Here is an 18141-nt window from a genome sequence, read left to right as displayed (position 1 = left end):
TGAGATAAGGGCAACAAGCATAAGAAGATGCAAGCAAAGGATACATCATGAATCTGTGATGAGTCCGGAAGGGATAGAAGAAATTTCCTTGTGACTAATATAGAAAGAACGCTTAAGCATACACCCAGAAAAGTCATCTAGGAGGGCCATCTTAGCTGAGATGAAGGATGAATTGAAAATCATTGAACCATAGAATTATTTCTGCATGAAAAGTAATGAACCATTAATAATAGTAATTGTAAGCCTAAAAGAAAAGAGATATTAATTAACAAGAGTTGGCTCATGGTAGTCCAATATTTAGATCTTGATGCCCAGTCAAGTGGTGCGATTGATACCCTAGTACTAGGATGCTCAACGGCTGATCAAGGTGTTCTATGTCTATTTCTGGGTAGGGGTGGCCTTTCTTAATTTAGATTGTGCGAGGATATTCAAGGGTTTGTGGTTGGGAGGTAAGGCTCCTAACAATGCTTCTCTTCTCCTCCAGATGCCAAGACATGCAAAAGACAAAGATAAGTTATGCATATCAAACATCTATTGGTAATATGTATTTTACTTTTTTGATATTTGAAATTACAAGTTGAAGAAAATCAGTTATCCCTTTTAATGAAATCAATTTTTCTCGTCAATGTAATTTGGTAACCAGTTAGATTAGTTGATCTTCCATTCGACATGAAATGTATCTGTATTCATGAGGTAGGCTTATCTTATGGCTGTTATTTCTGTCTTTTGTTTATGTGAATAATGATTATGAACATATCTTTTAACTATATGTTATAGCCATAGTTGGCAACAAGAAGAAAAGGGATGATATAGTGGTATTTGATGCCCTAAATGGTATTTGTCTTTATGATATAGTGGTATAACTGTTCGTGCCCTAAGTGGTATATGTGGATTAACCACGGCTTTGCAGATGTTGCCCTAGGAAGATTCTAGTTTCGAAATTTAGAGTATGTAAAACTTAAATTCTTTATTTGGATTTATTAATGATGCTTTCAATTGTTAGTTATGACATTTTCATTAAACTGATTGTAACCATTAATCTCTTTCACATGTACATAACTGTTATAACTGCCTGCTCATGAATATTGTTGGTGTAAATAAGTATTTACTTATTACACTTACTTAAGTTTACTTAGGTTAATGCATTATTTAATTATTTTGCATTATTTTATTATTATTTTAGGTGAGACACTTAGGAGTTTGTGTACTCTCATTGAGTTGCACATGGTGTTTACAACATAGGAGTATGCATCATTTACTGAGTTGTCATGTTGACAACACAGTTATCCACACTCCTCATTTAGCACATGTTGTCTACACCACTGATTTGCGCGCTACACCATTGTAGGGTTATCCTCACATCATCGCACTTAATCCCGTGCTCAATGGAGGATAACCCATATCTGGTGGACATGTGCCTGGTTGTATGACTTATCATGATGCTGACTTCTATGCATTCTAGAAGCTCTCATGAGGCCTTTATATACAGGAACTCCTAGTGTACTCTCAAGTTGGCTAAGTGGGCATATTGAATGAATATTGTCATTCTGATCATACTCTCTCTATTTTGGTTTACTATGTGCTTGTGTTGAGTTCTTTAGTTCTTAGGTGAATTCTGGCCTAAGCCAAATTCTTACATGGTATCAGAGCTGAGAGAGATTCTCTACATAGCCATTCGAGACCGTTCATGCTTCAACACCTTGACACGAATCCGGAGGATCCACAAAAATTGGGAGCATTCAGAGCTAGATCTGACCTCATCGTTGCATTCAGAGCGTCGATTCGGTGAAGATCGACTATAAATTTGTCTATATTGGGTGAAAGTTGATCGTGAGGCAAATTTTTTTTGCAAATCGGAACCTGGAGGCCCCGATTTGCAATTCGGGTATGATCGTTTTATTGATCTAATTATTTTTTCGGATCTGAAATAATTTTGTTCTCTTGAATTATTGATTTTTTTGAAATTTAATTCTGGGTAGAGAAAAATATTTTGCCGAACCCGGCTCAGCTCTATATTTTGGCGGAATTATTTTATTACTTTTCGCAGGGTTTAATTTAATTATTTCGTGGCCTAAACATATCAGTTGGCCATACCTGTGTACAACTCGTGGCTGAACCCACTAATCCACAACGATCAACTTACGATTTTCGATTGGCACCCCACCCGCAAACTGGCGGCAGTTTCCAATGGCATTGTTGCCTTTGCTTTTAGTGAGGGGCATCGTTGTTTTTTAAACAACTCCAAACTCAAAAACTCCACGCATATGGGATATTTCAAACAAAGCCGGTGCCCTGAAATCCCTTCACGGCGACGTTAAACAGGATTCTGGCATCCGCAGATACCACAGCACAGACATTGCTACTTAGCAGATCGTGCTATCCACTCTAGCTTTGACATGCAACGCCTGCTGCATAATCCACGCGGCGAGCTTGCAACCACCAGCCTACTCGGCGCCAAGTCACTGCTACGCGGACGCAACGATAGCAAATAATCGCAGTATACGCAGGTACTGTACAGTCAGCATATAGCTATTCTATACAGTCAGCATCCACCTAATTTGCCGAGTCAGCTGCCATGCACCCAGCCCAGTCAGATTTTCCATAGAATCCGTACGATTTTGTACAGTACGAAAATCCCACGACAGTTGCCACGTCATCCGAGAGCTAGGTTGAACTGATGTCATCCTGTGCATGAGCTCAAATTTGACGCTCGTCTGGATGTCATTTCAAGGGCAAATTGAACTACTGCGACGATCGTATGACCATCAAATATAACCTCGTCATTCGCTGATGCAACCCCTCTCCAGATTGATTTTGGTCTTTGTAGTCTAACTTCAGGAGGCCATAACTTAGACATCAGGACTCCAAATCAGGTGCAATTTTTTTCAAAATTGGGTAGAATTTTTTAAATTTTTCAGTGGTGGAGCTATTTTTTGGTTTTGGTGCACGGATTGTTCAGAACTTGCATTTTTTGGCGATTGTACCTGCATAATCCTGCATTTTGCAACTTCAAACGCTCTGTATGGGCACATTTGGAGTCGAAAATAGGTTTTTTTTTTTTTTTGAAAGTGCGTTATTTTTTGTCTACTTTCTAGATCTAGTATTAGATTGTAGGGTTGTGTGGAAGAAAGTGTCACTTTCAGCCATAGGGCCTTTCTTTGCTTTGTAATGCTTCAAAATTGTAGCACATTGTAAAGTTTCAGATTTGTATTCCATTAAGAGGTTGTAACAAGCCAAATTAAAAGTCCACAAAGGCCAAAATTGGCAAGTGGCTCATTGTAATCACACTACTGATAAAGTGCCTAAAGCATCTATTTTGGGGGGGTTTCTTGATTTAGTGAAAAGGGGGGGTGTTCTTGGTGTTGTGTTCTCTCTTTTCTACAATTTTCTTTCATTTTCTGCATTATGGGCAACTTTACGTTTCCCAAATTAACTCCTTATAACTATGCTACGTGGTCAATTAAAATGTTATATCACTTAATGCATAATGGAGTTTCACAATATGTAGATGGTACTCTTCCTAAACCAGCTGGTGATAAAGTAACAGATAGTGATATTTCAGCATGGGTAGCAATGGATAGGAAAGCCCTAGGTGATATATGTTTGGGGGTAGATGATAAGATCATGTATCAAATCAAGAAGTGTACTACATCCAAGGAAGCTTGGGATACCCTCGAAAGCCTATATGGTAAAGTGTCTGAAGAGGATGTGTTCAAAATTGAAGATGAGCTTGTTTTCTTAGATCCTAAGTCATATGACTCAATACAGGATTTCATCATCAAGGTGAATGAACTAAGGACAAAGCTTACTTATTATGGGAGTTCTATCAAAGATGACAGACTGATCTATCTCATCCATAACAAGCTACCATCGGAATATTCCACATTTGTATCTTCTTTCAACACTTCAAAGACTACCTTAGGGTCTACCTACAAGAAAGTCACTTTTGATGAATATGCTAAACTATTGGATGATGAAGAAAAGAAGTTGAAATCAATGGGGATTCTCAAATCACCTCAGTCTAAAGCATTGGTGGCCAATGAGGGTTCTCAAAATTCAGCTAGACAATCTTCAAATAAAGGAAAGGGTAAGAAGAAGTGGAAGAAAGACAAATCTGAGGATGCAAAAAATACAACACCACAATCCAATCAACAAGGCAAGTCCTCGAATTCCAACAAGAAAGGGGACAACAACAATAAGGAGAAGAAGAAGTGCGCTTATTGCAAGAAATCGGCTCATGAAGAGCATGAGTGTTATCTCAAGAAGATTGATGAATTGACCAACATCATGAAGAAACATAATGTTCCATTGCCTAATGCTTATAAGGACAAAGGATCGTCTTCAGATTCCAAGGGCAAAGGGCAAGCACTCATGGAAAATTCAAACTCTTCAAAGGAATGGATCTTTAACTCAGGTGCCTCATATCATATGGGTTCTTCAAAGGAGGATTTTTCTTCATTGAATCACTCAAAGGTACCACACATCTTCATGGGAAATGACAGCAAAATGGAAGTTGAAGGAAAAGGAAACGTGGATATGAAAAATGGAGAGTTTCAAGAGGTTCTCTATGTTCCAAACCTAAGTTCGAATCTCCTATCAATCTACCAAATCGCTCACCTTGGAGATGGACATAGAGTTGAGTTCCTTCCAGACTTGATAAAAGTGCACAATCTTAAAGACAATTCCTTGGTTGCAGTGGGGAAAGTGAATCATAACAAGAGGTTGTACTCTTTCTCTCATCTTGTGCCCAAGTCTCCTTCAAAGGCCTTGTTATCTCAATCCAATTCAAACATGCAATTATGGCATGAGCAATATGGTCATCTTGACTATCGCTATCTTCAGCAACTTTGCACATACAAAATGGTCAAAGGTCTACCTCAAATCAACTTTTCTAAGGGTGAATGTTCAACAGATTCAGTGGATATGCATCCAAAGGGGAAGTTACAAAGAGGGAAGTCTTCTAGAGCAACAGGTGTTCTCTAGATGGTTCACGTGGTATTAGTAGGTCCTTTTGCATTCAGCCAGGGTCGCTACATACTTACCTTTGTTGATGACTTATCAAGGTTCACTTGGGTCTACTTTCTTCATAACAAGAACGAAGTGTTGGACAAGGTTCTAGACTTCAAGGCTCATGTAGAACGAAAATCCAGAAAGGCCATCAAAGTACTCCGAATGGATAATGGAAGCATGTATGTGAACAGAAGACTTATGGACTTTTGCAGACATGAGGGAATTGATCTTCAGACTCCAACAACATTTAGTCCACATAAGACAGATGTTGCAGCTTTGAGGATCCGCACTCTTAAGTCTATGACAAGTTGCATGATTCATGCCAAGTTTCTAGATCCATCATTAGAAGTCGAAGCAATCTCAAGTGCCATTCACATTCTTAATCTTTCTCCTCATCCAGCCTTAGATGGCAAAACTCCTTTTGAGGCATGGTGCGGTAGAAAACCTATTGTGACACACTTCCGAGTCTTCGATTGTCCTGCATGGGCAAAGGTATCTTCTAGGAGATGCAAGGCACAGTCATCTTGGCCTTGTACCTTCATTGGTTATGAAGATGGTGTGAAGGCATACAGACTTCTAGATCCTGAGACACATTAGATTTTTGTGGAGAAGGATGTATATTTTGAGGAAAGTTCTCCAAGCTTGTCCTCTATTCCTCTTCGCACATCATACAGTGTGGATACTGATAGTGATTTTAGTGATAGTGCTTCAACAGATTTAGACACATGGGGTTCTATCAACAGTTGCAGTGAGAGGTCACTTCATCAGTTTAGTCCACATGCATACATAGCCATAGTGATAGATCCAGAACAACAGGGTACATTCAGTCTTCTAGATATAGGTTCAGTGATAGATTTGGGGGACAGTATTCATGATCTACCTCTTCTTCTTGATGCAGAGTCACCTTCTTCAGTTGTCACGAGGGTTCCATTAGACTCTCTTGTTCATTCTCTACATGATCGATCCTCACAGGTTGAAGTGATTGTGGATACTTATGATCAGCAGTTGCAGGAGGGTTCTTCATTAGTTGCAAAGACAGACTCAGGTTCTTCAGTCAGTTGAGAAGGTTTTAGAGACATCACTTATCCATGGGATTCTTTCCACGCATAGCGGAAGCGTCTCATTTGTACCCTTGGTCTTGTTTCTTCCTAAGGGGAGGAATGCCATTCTCCAGTCTTGGATCAGCTTCTTCATCGGAGCAGTCACTGGCCGGCATTCTTCCTTTGGGGGGGAGCCTATCCTGTCTCTCTTCCTCTTCTCACTATTCTCTTATGTATATATTGGATGTATGTCGTAATGGGGGGGTCTTGATTACTCCATCCATCCATGCATCCCTATTTATCTCTCTTTTTGGGGGAGGGTTTTTCCCATGAGGTTTTCCCTCTTTCCCCGCTTTATGAGAGATTGCATTTCCATTATGTACATGGGTACCTAACATGGCCTAGTAGTCGGGACCTATATTGCATTGCATCCTAGATTTCATAAGCTTAAGGGCATTCTCCTAAGTTGCACTTAAGGGGGGGGTGTTGGTGTAAATAAGTACTTACTTATTACACTTAAGTTTACTTAGGTTAATGCATTATTTAATTATTTTGCATTATTTTATTATTATTTTAGGTGAGACACTTAGGAGTTGGTGTACTCTCATTGAGTTACGCAACTCTAATTATGCACATGGTGTCTACAACATAAGAGTATGCATCATTCATTGAGTTGTCATGTTGACAACACAGTTATCCACACTCCTCATTTAGCACATGTTGTCTACACCACTGATTTGCGTGCTACACCATTGTAGGCTTATCCTTACATCATCGTAGATAATCCCATGCTCAATGGAGGATAACTCATATCTAGTGGACATGTGCTTGGTTGTATGACTTATTATGATGTTGACTTCTATGCATTCTAGAAGCTCTCCTAAGGCCTTTATATACAGGCACTCCTAGTGTACTCTCAAGTTGGCTAAGTGGGCATATTGAATGAATATCGTCATTTTGATCATACTCTCTATTTTGGTTTACTGTGTGCTTGTGTTGAGTTCTTTAGTTCTTGGGTGAATTCTGGCCTAAGCCAAATTCTTACAAATATGTAGTAATTGTATTTCTATGATATGCTAGTTGTTAACCGAGGTTGGAAAAAGTGGATGTTACAGTAATATCGTGTCCATACTCATACTTGTGTGGGAATAAAATGTATACGTATTGTGTGTGTGTGTGTATAAAGCTACTCAGGAAAGCATGAATATATAAGAACGACATTTAATATAGTAAGACATGGGTTTGGGGATGTTGCTACCTTTATTTTTTTTTAATTTCGATCTTGACCTTGGTCATTATGTATTTATTTAATTGTTAAGCGACCACCTATATTGCCATGATCCTTTTCGGCATCGGGCTTTATGTTAATCATTATTCATAATGAAATTGGAGATTGCGCGACATCTCTTGCCACCTCAATCTTTATTCATAACTAAGCATGCGTGGGTGACTTCTTGTTATTCTTGGCTTGCCTCTTGGTGGATGTTTTTATATACTACCTCCATTTCCTCTCGGGCACCTCTGGCATATGTTATTGCTTACCATAGAGCTCTCTTTATTCATGCTAAATGCCACTCAGTCCCATAATCAGTACGGCTATATTGTGTTAGCAGTTTGTTGAACTTGCGAAGCTTGTGAGTGAAACTAGTGTGTTGTGCTCAAGCAATTCTGTTTGCAGTTTGTTGGTTCCCAAAACCGTAGATTGGAAATCCAAGAGCCTGCCACTTCTTTGATAGGACTTCTCAATCAATTCTAGCCAATGAACGAGAATATTTCTTGATTCCCTTGCACTTCAGGCTTCGCTACACCTAGGCGGGTTAACCTTCACCTCAAACGCTGACTGTATAGTTCAAGGCTTTTCTAGAGCGAATTTAAGCTTTGGAGTTCTCTGGTTGGCAAGGTCCTCGAACTCAATGAAAAAAGGATGCTGAGTGTTTGAATTTAATGGATTGTAAAACATTTATAAATAATTGACTTGATGTTTGTAGGAAGGAAGTTACAAATTTTCTGACTTCAATAATAGAAAGACCACTGCCTCTGCTCATCCGGGCAATAGAGCCAACTTCAGTGAATTATCACGTACAACTTTATAATGCTTTACACACTTTAAATGCCAACAATTAAATAATCAAGATGCGACAGATCAAATATATATGCAATCTTAAATTAGTCCAGATTGACTTTTAACTCCTTTGGTAGGGAGAAAATTGGACACAGATTCACACTATCTGTGATTATCGAATTTAAATGCTAAATGACCATGTCCACTTATCCGATATTTAAATTGTAGACAGACTTCCAAAAATAATTACAAAGGATGATTCAACTATAGTTTAAATCTCCACGCCTTTAATAATAAACAAACAACATTTTATTTTATTATTAAAATAAAATATAAAATACTTCTTTAGAGTGTATGAATGCAATTGTCCGAATATTGAATCTTTTTTAATCCGCTGAGTCACTTATATTTATAAGTGACTGAAAAGATAAAAAGTCTATGCCAGAAGATATATCTTTTCAAAACAATTAATCGGAGTGACTATTACAAATTATAATTTTATTTTAAAAACAATGATTTTAATAAAATAATCGGACAAGGCTTTGTAATATAACTTTTGCCCAAATTAATTCCTTCCAGCCATCGGACATTTGCAATTAATCAAATACAACCAAGGTTTGACACTATTGGAGTCATGCCGTCTTTAGTTTCAGAGAGGAAAGTTGTAATGGAATTTGCACCAACAAATGAATTAAACCGATGAAGTCGAGGTTTCCACCGCTTTTGGCTCCATACTTTTTACACATGCTTCATCTTGTCTTTTGCGTCTGGAAGCATACGACATCCTCTTTCAACGTTTCCAAGACTTCTTCTCTGCTTCTTAATTCCAGTGCCCATTCCATGAACAAGAATGCAATGCCATAGAAAATAAGTTCATCAATTTCGAATATTCTCAAGGAAGGAAAGATAATCAAAGTTTGCCTCCATACATTCTGACATGGCAGCCTCTATAAATGATGAAAGTTTAATGCAGAAATCTGGATATATCACCATCTTTGATGATTACTTCTGCCTTTGATCACTGTCCAGTATCCTTCGTTGTATGTGTCTTCAACTCATGTTTTTATGCAACATCTGCTCATTCATTTGAGGAACTAGCAAGATAATTTCAAAGCAATTTTTTTATCGGTGACTTCATCTCATAGGTCTGATATCCTCTGTTTAAGTATACAGATTTTAACATCCAATCACCTTTTAGTTTATTTGCCTCAGCCTTTAAATGTTCCTAAGGGCTTTCTATTTGCAGGTGTGCATCCTAATTACCCTGAGACTTGAGTTACTCAAATTGTTCTGTATTCTGGTGTGATGCTTCAAGGTCTTCCTTAATTCACACAGTTTAATTGTTGTTTCAAGTTCTTCAAATCTGAAGCCTTCTTGAGATCTCTAACTGATATTTATATCTGTAGCTTATATCAAAGCTATTTCAGATTTTTGTTTTCAGTTTTATACATCATTTAAACATATATCAAATATATTCATATTGATGATAAAATTATTATATCAATGTATATTCAATGGTGTATGCATTTCTTGTTATATCTTTGACTTTGACATGAATGATTATCCTTTTTTTTAGTCTCCAACATCATAAATGGGGCTTAATTTTTGCAAAAATTAAGGTTCCATCACAGTTAATGATAGTATTTCCTCTACATGGCATTGATACAAAAAATTGTAAGTGTAAATGGAACTGTATTTATCTTAAATTTTACCGTGCATCAAGTTCTTAATCAAGTAACCGTTACAACCTAAGTATTAAACTTGAAAGCACAATTAGCACCTAAGGCTTCTAGGCTACAAAAAATATGTGAAGCTGATGCTTCTATTTGCTGTTCTCCTCTTGTGGAATGTGGTCATGATCACCAAATACCTCATTTGAGATGCCAAATCCTGTTCCTCAAACGGTGGTCTCTTATGAGTTGTGATCTTTTCTAATTCAAGATCAATCTCGTAAGGTCAATTGGTTGACCATCTTTGACACTATTTAATTTTTGTAAGGCACAAGTTCCTGAACTATTAGTTTGTCCTAGAAATTTGAGTTGACTAATCTTGAAGTATTCAAAATCCAAGGAAAGTTAGAATACTGTTAATTCATTAAGTTCTAGCATTTAATGGTTAATGCTTTAAAATTCTCAACCTTGAGTATTTTTAAGCTTGGATGAAGGTTGTGGCAAACAAAGACCAAATCATTCATCTGTTGTTGGTTCAAATGGTTGTACTGCTTAAAGTGTAGTTGAATATACTCCAAGAGAACTCAAAATAAGGAGGACTGCAGGGATGGATTAGAATATGAATTGCTGTCCATAAAAGTGACTCTGTTCCTTTTCCAAAACAGTCCCATCATTGCCCTGACATTGGATTTCCAAAGCAAAATTTATTGGTAAATATATGATATATTTAAATTTGCAGTAAGAAAAAAACTTCCCGTGTTCTTCTATTGGAATTTGCAGTGAATATGTGGCGCTGTAGGCAAATTTGGGGAGAATTTGACAAGGGCCAGACTTTGTAGAGAATCGAACCAGACTTTGAGGATTGCTGGAGAGAATCTGGTAACTTAGAAAAAAGGTTAAATTCTGATTGCATATAAATTTACATGTAAATAAGGTAGAATGAGATAGAGACGCATGAAGGCCCAAAAGTGGGGTAGAATGAGATGGAAGCAACAACATACAAACAATGTAGATTCAGCAGTTAAGTGGAAGTTTATTCTGTTCCAATTCTTATTCTTGGCTGATTTTTACTTCTGAGAAAGCCCATAGATGTTTATGGGACTCAACAGATGGAGAGGATGATGAAACAAAGCTACATCAAGGGCCTTCTATCATCAAATTTCATTTTTGTACGTGTTATGGAAATTAAACCTTGCTTTACAGAAAATTTATATTTTCATCATGTCAATGTTTAAAAAACCCGTGTTGACATAGTGGGATATAGTTTAGGTTTCTTTAATTAAACTTCATTTAGGACTTTCACATGCTTTGAAAATAGTGGCATTTGGTATAAGACTTACAGAAATTTTACATTCACTTTCTATGGAAATGGTTGTATTGTGGTAGGACTATTTAAAATGGAATCAGTGAATCATATGCCAAAGACGATTGATTTTGTATTTGTTAGTAGCATATATCTATGAAATAAAACAAATAAGTTGTATGGAACTGCTTATGAATAATGTTCATCTTTTTAAAACTATAATAACATTTATCTGTATAACAATTGCATCTTTTTGTATTGATTCTCTGTCATAAATTAGACTTGCATGTGGTAAATTTAATAGACCTCATTTTTTCCTTGAAATACATTGATGTGTACTGTTATCTAGAACATATCATTGTTTTTTGTATTTATAATGTACTTTTAGAGCACAAACATTGCTTTCTTTGTCCTTGTACACTTTTTTATTAATAGGTTTTAATTTTGCAGCATAAGTGATGGATACAAATAGACAAAAATGAATCAGGGTATTGGTATTGTTAAAAGTGTCTTTCAATGATACAACAAATAGCATTGCAAGTTTGTGGTGATGTTGAAGATTCAAAACATATTAAAGAAATATAAGAAAGAATCACGAGCTTTTCATGAGGTAGATGAAATAGATTTGGAGCTTTATGCAACATGTTTTGAACAACAAAATGTACTCCTTAATTTAAACTTTTCTAATTTTTAGTGGAAAGGGAAGGTCAGTGGTGAGTGGTATAACAAACCACATTCCTTGCATTGGTGGAACCATTATATTTTTGAAGTTAAATGTGATGAGAAGCGATTTCTTAGTATCTTTAGGTTTCCATATGCATTATTTGATTTTCTATGTGAATCATTATTTGAAGATCTTAAACAAGGTGGTATTATTTTTATTTACACTATGGTAAAATGCTATATTGTTTCCATAATCAATGAAACTAATTTAATAATCATCAAGCACATATTTTTAAATGTGTTTTGTGTTGAAGTGAACCATCATTTCTAAGAAGATAAAATTTTAAGCGCATGTGATTTCCATTATATTAGTTTGGTATACTCTTGGATTTGAATTTTTTAATTCTCTTTCCTCCAATGTCTCTTACCTAAGTTTTTTATCCTCCCTTTCTTTTTCTATGTGATGTTGTATCCAAAACATTGTAGAACTGGTGGTGACAAAAAATGTCAAGAATATATCTTCAAGTGAGAAAGTGAACGAGTCTGAAAGCATCCGCCTTGAATCTTGGGTACTGCCAACTCTACTATAAGGCATCCTGGAAGAATCAACAATTGACAAATTATTCACCTGTGAATTACTAACCCTTTCTGTACTTGGAGATCTTCTATGATCTTCAGTGCTTTTATATGAAACAGAGGCTTTGTTGTTGTTTGTCTCTGTCAGAAACATTTGAACAATATGAGCTTGCGTTGCGCAGTCCACCTGCACCATTCACAAACAGATATGGAGATTTCAATGCCAAATTAAAAGGACACAGCCTTCCATTGTTCTTGGGTGGACTGTCATGTGAATTAAAACTAGAGATGTTCTACCCTCATAAGTGGAAGATTTAGCACTTTCAAGAGAAGATTCACCTCTGTGGTTCTCCAGCTTCTTATCAGTCTTATTCTTACTGTGCAAAATATCATGTTCTTTTCAATGGATGGTAAGCTGCTCCACATTCGTTGAGAATTGTTCTGACTGTTCTAAGTTCAATTTGCAACAAGAATTGTTCTGACTGTTATAATTAGTTGTTAAGCAGTCTGAAATTTAGATTGCTCTGTTGTCCTTACAACTTGTGGCCTAGATTTTGTGACTGGCTTTCTTATGAATCTGAGATTATGAATCCAACACAGTTATTTGAAATCATAAGAAAATTTGTAATAGTAAATAACTTGAAAAGTACAACATATAGGTAAAGTACTAAAATCTAAATCAACATATATTTTTTTATAAGAAGTTAAATAAATATTTGTAAATGTAGTGCTGTATGAACTGGGCATGTTTAGAGCAAGCTATAATTTCATTTTGAAATATAGTTAAATACTTGTTAATATGATACAAAAATATCACGTGTGCGAAAACTTAGATCCATTAGGATCAATCAGTGCTTAGGGTACTACTAGCCATACAGTGAGTTCTTGTTGCCATACATTAGATGGTTTTTCCTGCACTAGAGAGCTTTCCCTTCCATTCCAATATTTAGCATTCCCAAGATGCCTGAGTATTTGATCATGCTCTATCACCTTCCTTGGTAGATATGACCCGAGAGTTTAAGTACAAAAGTTAGATCCATTGTTGACCATATCGAATGTCGAGTATTCCCATGGAAGCCCATGCACACACTCTACATGAAAGTGATAGGTTTATGGCTTCCAATGTCCAAGGGAAGAATTGTTGATAAAAGTTATGTTAGTTGATCAAATTAAACTCACTGTCAATCTTTTGTAATTTGCATAGTTATACTGCCTTGGGGGATGGGGGGATGGTGGAACGGGGGGACAAGTTTTCGGGACCGGGGAACAGAGGGGCCTTAATTTAGGGACAGTGGGGGGACACAAAGGGGATGGTGGCAAGGGACAGGGGGTTGTATATAGTAATATACTATACATATTGTACTTAAATGCTAGTCATGAAAAAATGTATTGCAATATAAGATATAAAGATGTAAAAGAGTAAATACTTGAGCATTGCATTGAATTGGAACATCGAACATTGAACATAAATAGTCGAATCAGAAAATAGTTAACATTGGGACATCTCCCCATCCTCGGCAGAGGTGGTGGAATCTGGTGATGCTGTTGGGATCGGAAGGACGGAGTCCACCAGTCCCCGGTGCGTCCCCATCTTCAAGACGTGGGGTGAAAAGGGGTGGGGGATGTGTCTCCGTGTTACTATGGTAATTTGTGAAATACCATGCCTCACAATGCATGAGAGTTGGGGAATGGGTATATATTTGTTTGGAGGAGCTAAATTTGTGCACTGGAATAAAAGCTGTAGAAATGTAAAAATCTTTTCAAGTAAATAAAAATTATTCAAATGTTATTTCTCCTTAATTATATAAGATATTTATGGAGTCTGTAAATGATGTAAATTGTGTTGTGATGAAAGAAATTCTTGAGTTTTCTTTCTCAACCAGGCTGTATAAATCACACATGCCTGCACTTTTGGTTAATTGGTAAATTTCTGCTTCCTTTTTTTAATGCATAAGATGGATACACTATGAAATTCAACATTTTTGACCAAGAAACCATGTTTGGAATATTAGGAATCAACATATCTCTAAATCATTAATAATCAAAACATAATTTATAATTGAAAAAAATAAATTACTAAAAAATAATCAGAATTATTAATATTCATGAGGCTACCTGCTCGAAATGCTCCTTAAAATGTTTAGTGTCTGCTAGCCAAAATAAGCCTAGCAGTGGTATGGGGACCTACACTTAGGCAATGATTACATTAGGGCTAATCACACATATAGAGTAAATATGGACATTGTTTTTGGATGTGAAGTCCAACTCTTTATTTTGTCTTCCCTAATTGTTTATTTCGTGTTTGACTTTTCATATTCTATTGAAGACTAATTTATAAATATAAGGGCAAAGTCCTATGTATGCAAGCTGCAATGACTGAATAAATGATTCGCTCCACTCTTTAGTGTGGACATAGCCACATTTGTGATGAACTACGATAAATATGGTGCACTCGTCTTATTTATTTTTATCTTCTTTATTTACTTTAAATTTAATTCCTCTTCAATTGGTATCAGAGCATATAAGATCTAGGAGAGCAGAGAAAAAGATAATGGTGCCAAGGCAAGAAGAAGCCTGTTGAAAAAATAATGCACTAAGATTAAGTGCAAGAGCTGCGTTTGAAGGAACATCATCACAAAGGTTGAAAAGCCTAAACCCAAGATTTAGAGGAGTCTGCATGCCGCCCTCTGTGTTGTGTCTTATCAACAATTTTTTCTTCGATAGCAATGAGGTATGTGCTCTCCATAAGTATTTGCAGAGAATATAATGAAGAGGAGGTTTTGTTGTTTGTGTTATGAGTGGAGGAATATTCTTGTGATGAATTCAGAATGTATGAGTTCAAAGAATTGAGATGCGTGAGAGGAAGAAGCTCATTGTGGAGGTCAACCACTGTGTGGTGCATATTGAGATGGGCTGGCTCATTACTCATACCCATGACCCTGATTTGCTCTATGTCAGTGGGGACAATACATAGGACATTGGTTACAATGGAGTCTCCTACCAATTTTTTTTGGAGAAGACTATCGATATTATGGTGGAGGAATAGTTTTAGCAAATTGCAGTGTTTGTTTGATTGATGTGTTTGACAAGATAAACAATTAGGACATGGATCAAAGTGTCTAATTGGATGCTATGGAGGGGACGTGTCTAGATCCACTTCAACATAATCACTCATTTCCTGTGCCTACGACAGTTTGAGAGATTTGCCTTTTGTTGGTTGAAGGTCTTTTATTCTGTGCAAAGTTGAGCGGTTTTATAGTGCATAGCTAGGTAGAGCATAGTATGCAAATGAAATTGTATTTATGTGCAGTGTAGGAGGGACAGAGACAAAGGGAGACAGGGGATGCAATAGTTTTCTATTGTCTTGTGTGTTAATATTTCCTGAATGTGGAGAATTTGTTCTCAATTTATTTTGTTGTACATGTTTCTTGAGCTTGGTGGTGCTTTGGTTCCTATATAATATGTTTTGGGAATAAAGAGATCCTAGATTTGGTGCTACTTTTACAGATTATGGGGCAATTGTAGCTTCAATTTTTGTCATGAGATGGTTCATTCCATGTGATTGGAGATACTTTTATTGTGCTATGTGTGGCTCTTGATTCTAGATTAGAGCATTGGCACGATAGATTCTCTTGACAGGTTGTGCTCTTTGGAACGAGAGATTTTCATATGTGGAGATCAAGTTGTCATTTTGTGTTCCTAGGTCATGCAGACCTGCAATGGTGGTTTTGACAATTGGTCTGGTTAGTGCTCTTGGTATCATGTATTTTACGGATTGACCTTGGAGGTACTCTTGAAAACTAAGAGCCTTGGGTGAGGCTACAGTTCTCTTGGTTTAGACAACATTTGTTGACATAGTTTCTCTTTGGAGGTTTCAACATGAAGTTTGAGGAGCCTACACTTGTGGATAGAAGCGAGTTCATTAGGGACCTAGTGGAGATTTTTCGTGGAGAAGAGTCATTGTGACTTGGTGTACCCTGGAGGAGCAATCTCACTCTCCACATTTGGTCTACTCAGTAGATTTATCTCCTTGTTCATTTGAGTTTAGGATATGGTTTAAGATGGTTCCTAGTTTTGGAAGGTTTGGAGTTTGATCGTCTTGTTTATAGGGGCTTTCATCCATGGTGTTTGGGTGTTGTAAATGCTCTCATATGGGGAGGTAAAGGAGATCATACTTGACACAATTGAGCACTTGGTGGTGTTGGTAGAAGGATGAGTTATGGCGTGCATGGGTGTTCCTTCCAAGAGAGGACATGGAAGAGGTCATGATATTTTGTAAAAGGTTGGTTGCGGTTTGCAGATCAACTCAAGTTATTGCCATACCTTTTATGTGCCGATTGGTAGATTGAGTCAACTTTTGGTTGACATTGCTTACACAATTTGAGTTGTTGTATGCGCTAGACATTTCAGCATAAATCTACTAATGTTTTATAGTTAGTAACTTAGTTAGATGTGATTAGCAACTGGCTGTGGTTGCTATTCCAGCTGTGATGATTGTCTATCGACAATTTATTACCATGGGATTTGGTAAGAGAAAATAGAGTTAGGTTGTTCAAATATGAGGTTGCAACATGAGTTGAACTTCAAGTGGGAGATTGTTGGATGTGAAGTCCGGCTCTTCATTTCGTCTTTTATTTCTTGTTTGACTCTTCGTCTTCTATTGAAAACTATTGTATAAGGGTAAGGTCCTATGTATGGAAGCTGCAATGACTGAATAAATGATTCACTCTGCTCTTCAGTGTGAATGTAGTCACATTTGTGGTGAACTGCAATAAATATGGTGCACTTGTCTTATTTATTTTTATCTTTTGTTTTTACTTCCAATTTAATTTCTTTTCAATTGCTGAGGTTTTCTTGGCAATCTTACTACATGTTGGTATATCCAGAAATGTGGCTAAGAGGATATGTAGGAAACTTTTCATAAGTGAATTTCTGGTTAATTTAGCTATAGTGCTGAGAAACATAGATGATAATCTCACTATCCCAAGGCCCAGGGATTAAGGGGAGGCTATTATCAATGGGCGTCCTCCAAGAGGATGCCAATTTTAGAAATTGAAGAGCCAAGGGCTTTCAGATATAGGAGATGGAATATTAGAGGGAGGATTGTTTTTTTTATGAAATTCTATAAACTTCGTCACAATGAAGGTCCCACTTGAGTAACAGACTTTCTTAGAATCCAAAATTGGGTAACTGAGGATGAAGGTGAGAGGAGAATGAAAAATATGGAAGTGTATTCTCAAGGTCCTCCACAACAGAATATAGAACCATGTCCTAGACTGGAATTCAAATCAGGTGGTGATGAGGACACTGGAAGAACATGCACTAATATAGGTCAGAAGGAGTTTGTCAATGGTCCACATGCTGAGGAGGGCAGATAATATCATAAATGCTGGTGAGGGCAGTAAGAGAGTAAGAGGACGTGCAAGGAGGAGGTAGTCGCAATGAAACAGAATCAGATGTTAAACCAGGGGAGACTAATTTCTATTCTTTTGCTTTTTGATTTGAAAACTGAATCCATAGTCCAGCTTTAGGTACAGATAGATAAGATTATGAAAACTTCATCAGGTTTTGAGAGTGAATTTTCTGTACTTTTACAAACTGGTTTAATCTTTATCTAATTAAATCATTTTAATAACAGAAGAACTTTCAAGTTTCAAATCCGTAATATACATATGTTTCTTTAAAAAAAAATTTAAACTCAACAACAGAGGTTTCCAGGCCATAGAAAGAAAAAAAATTAAGGGCGTATCATAAGCTCCAAAATCATAATTTGATATTCTTCTCACAATGTTAGAAATTAGAATTATCAGCCTGATA

At 36.7% G+C, this 18141-nt stretch overlaps 1 pseudogene across 1 annotated transcript in view; it reads left to right on the top strand.

The window, feature by feature from the left end:
• LOC149538209 (uncharacterized) overlaps nt 1-18141 on the top strand; it is a 111131-nt pseudogene that overhangs the window by 90074 nt on the left and 2916 nt on the right. The gene's annotated exons all lie outside the window — the stretch shown is intronic.

Source organism: Cupressus sempervirens, chromosome 9 (assembly GCF_028749045.1).
Source record: "Cupressus sempervirens isolate cs-2001-9-10 chromosome 9, ASM2874904v1, whole genome shotgun sequence".
NCBI lineage: Eukaryota > Viridiplantae > Streptophyta > Pinopsida > Cupressales > Cupressaceae > Cupressus > Cupressus sempervirens.
This window is presented reverse-complemented; position numbering and strand designations above follow the sequence as displayed.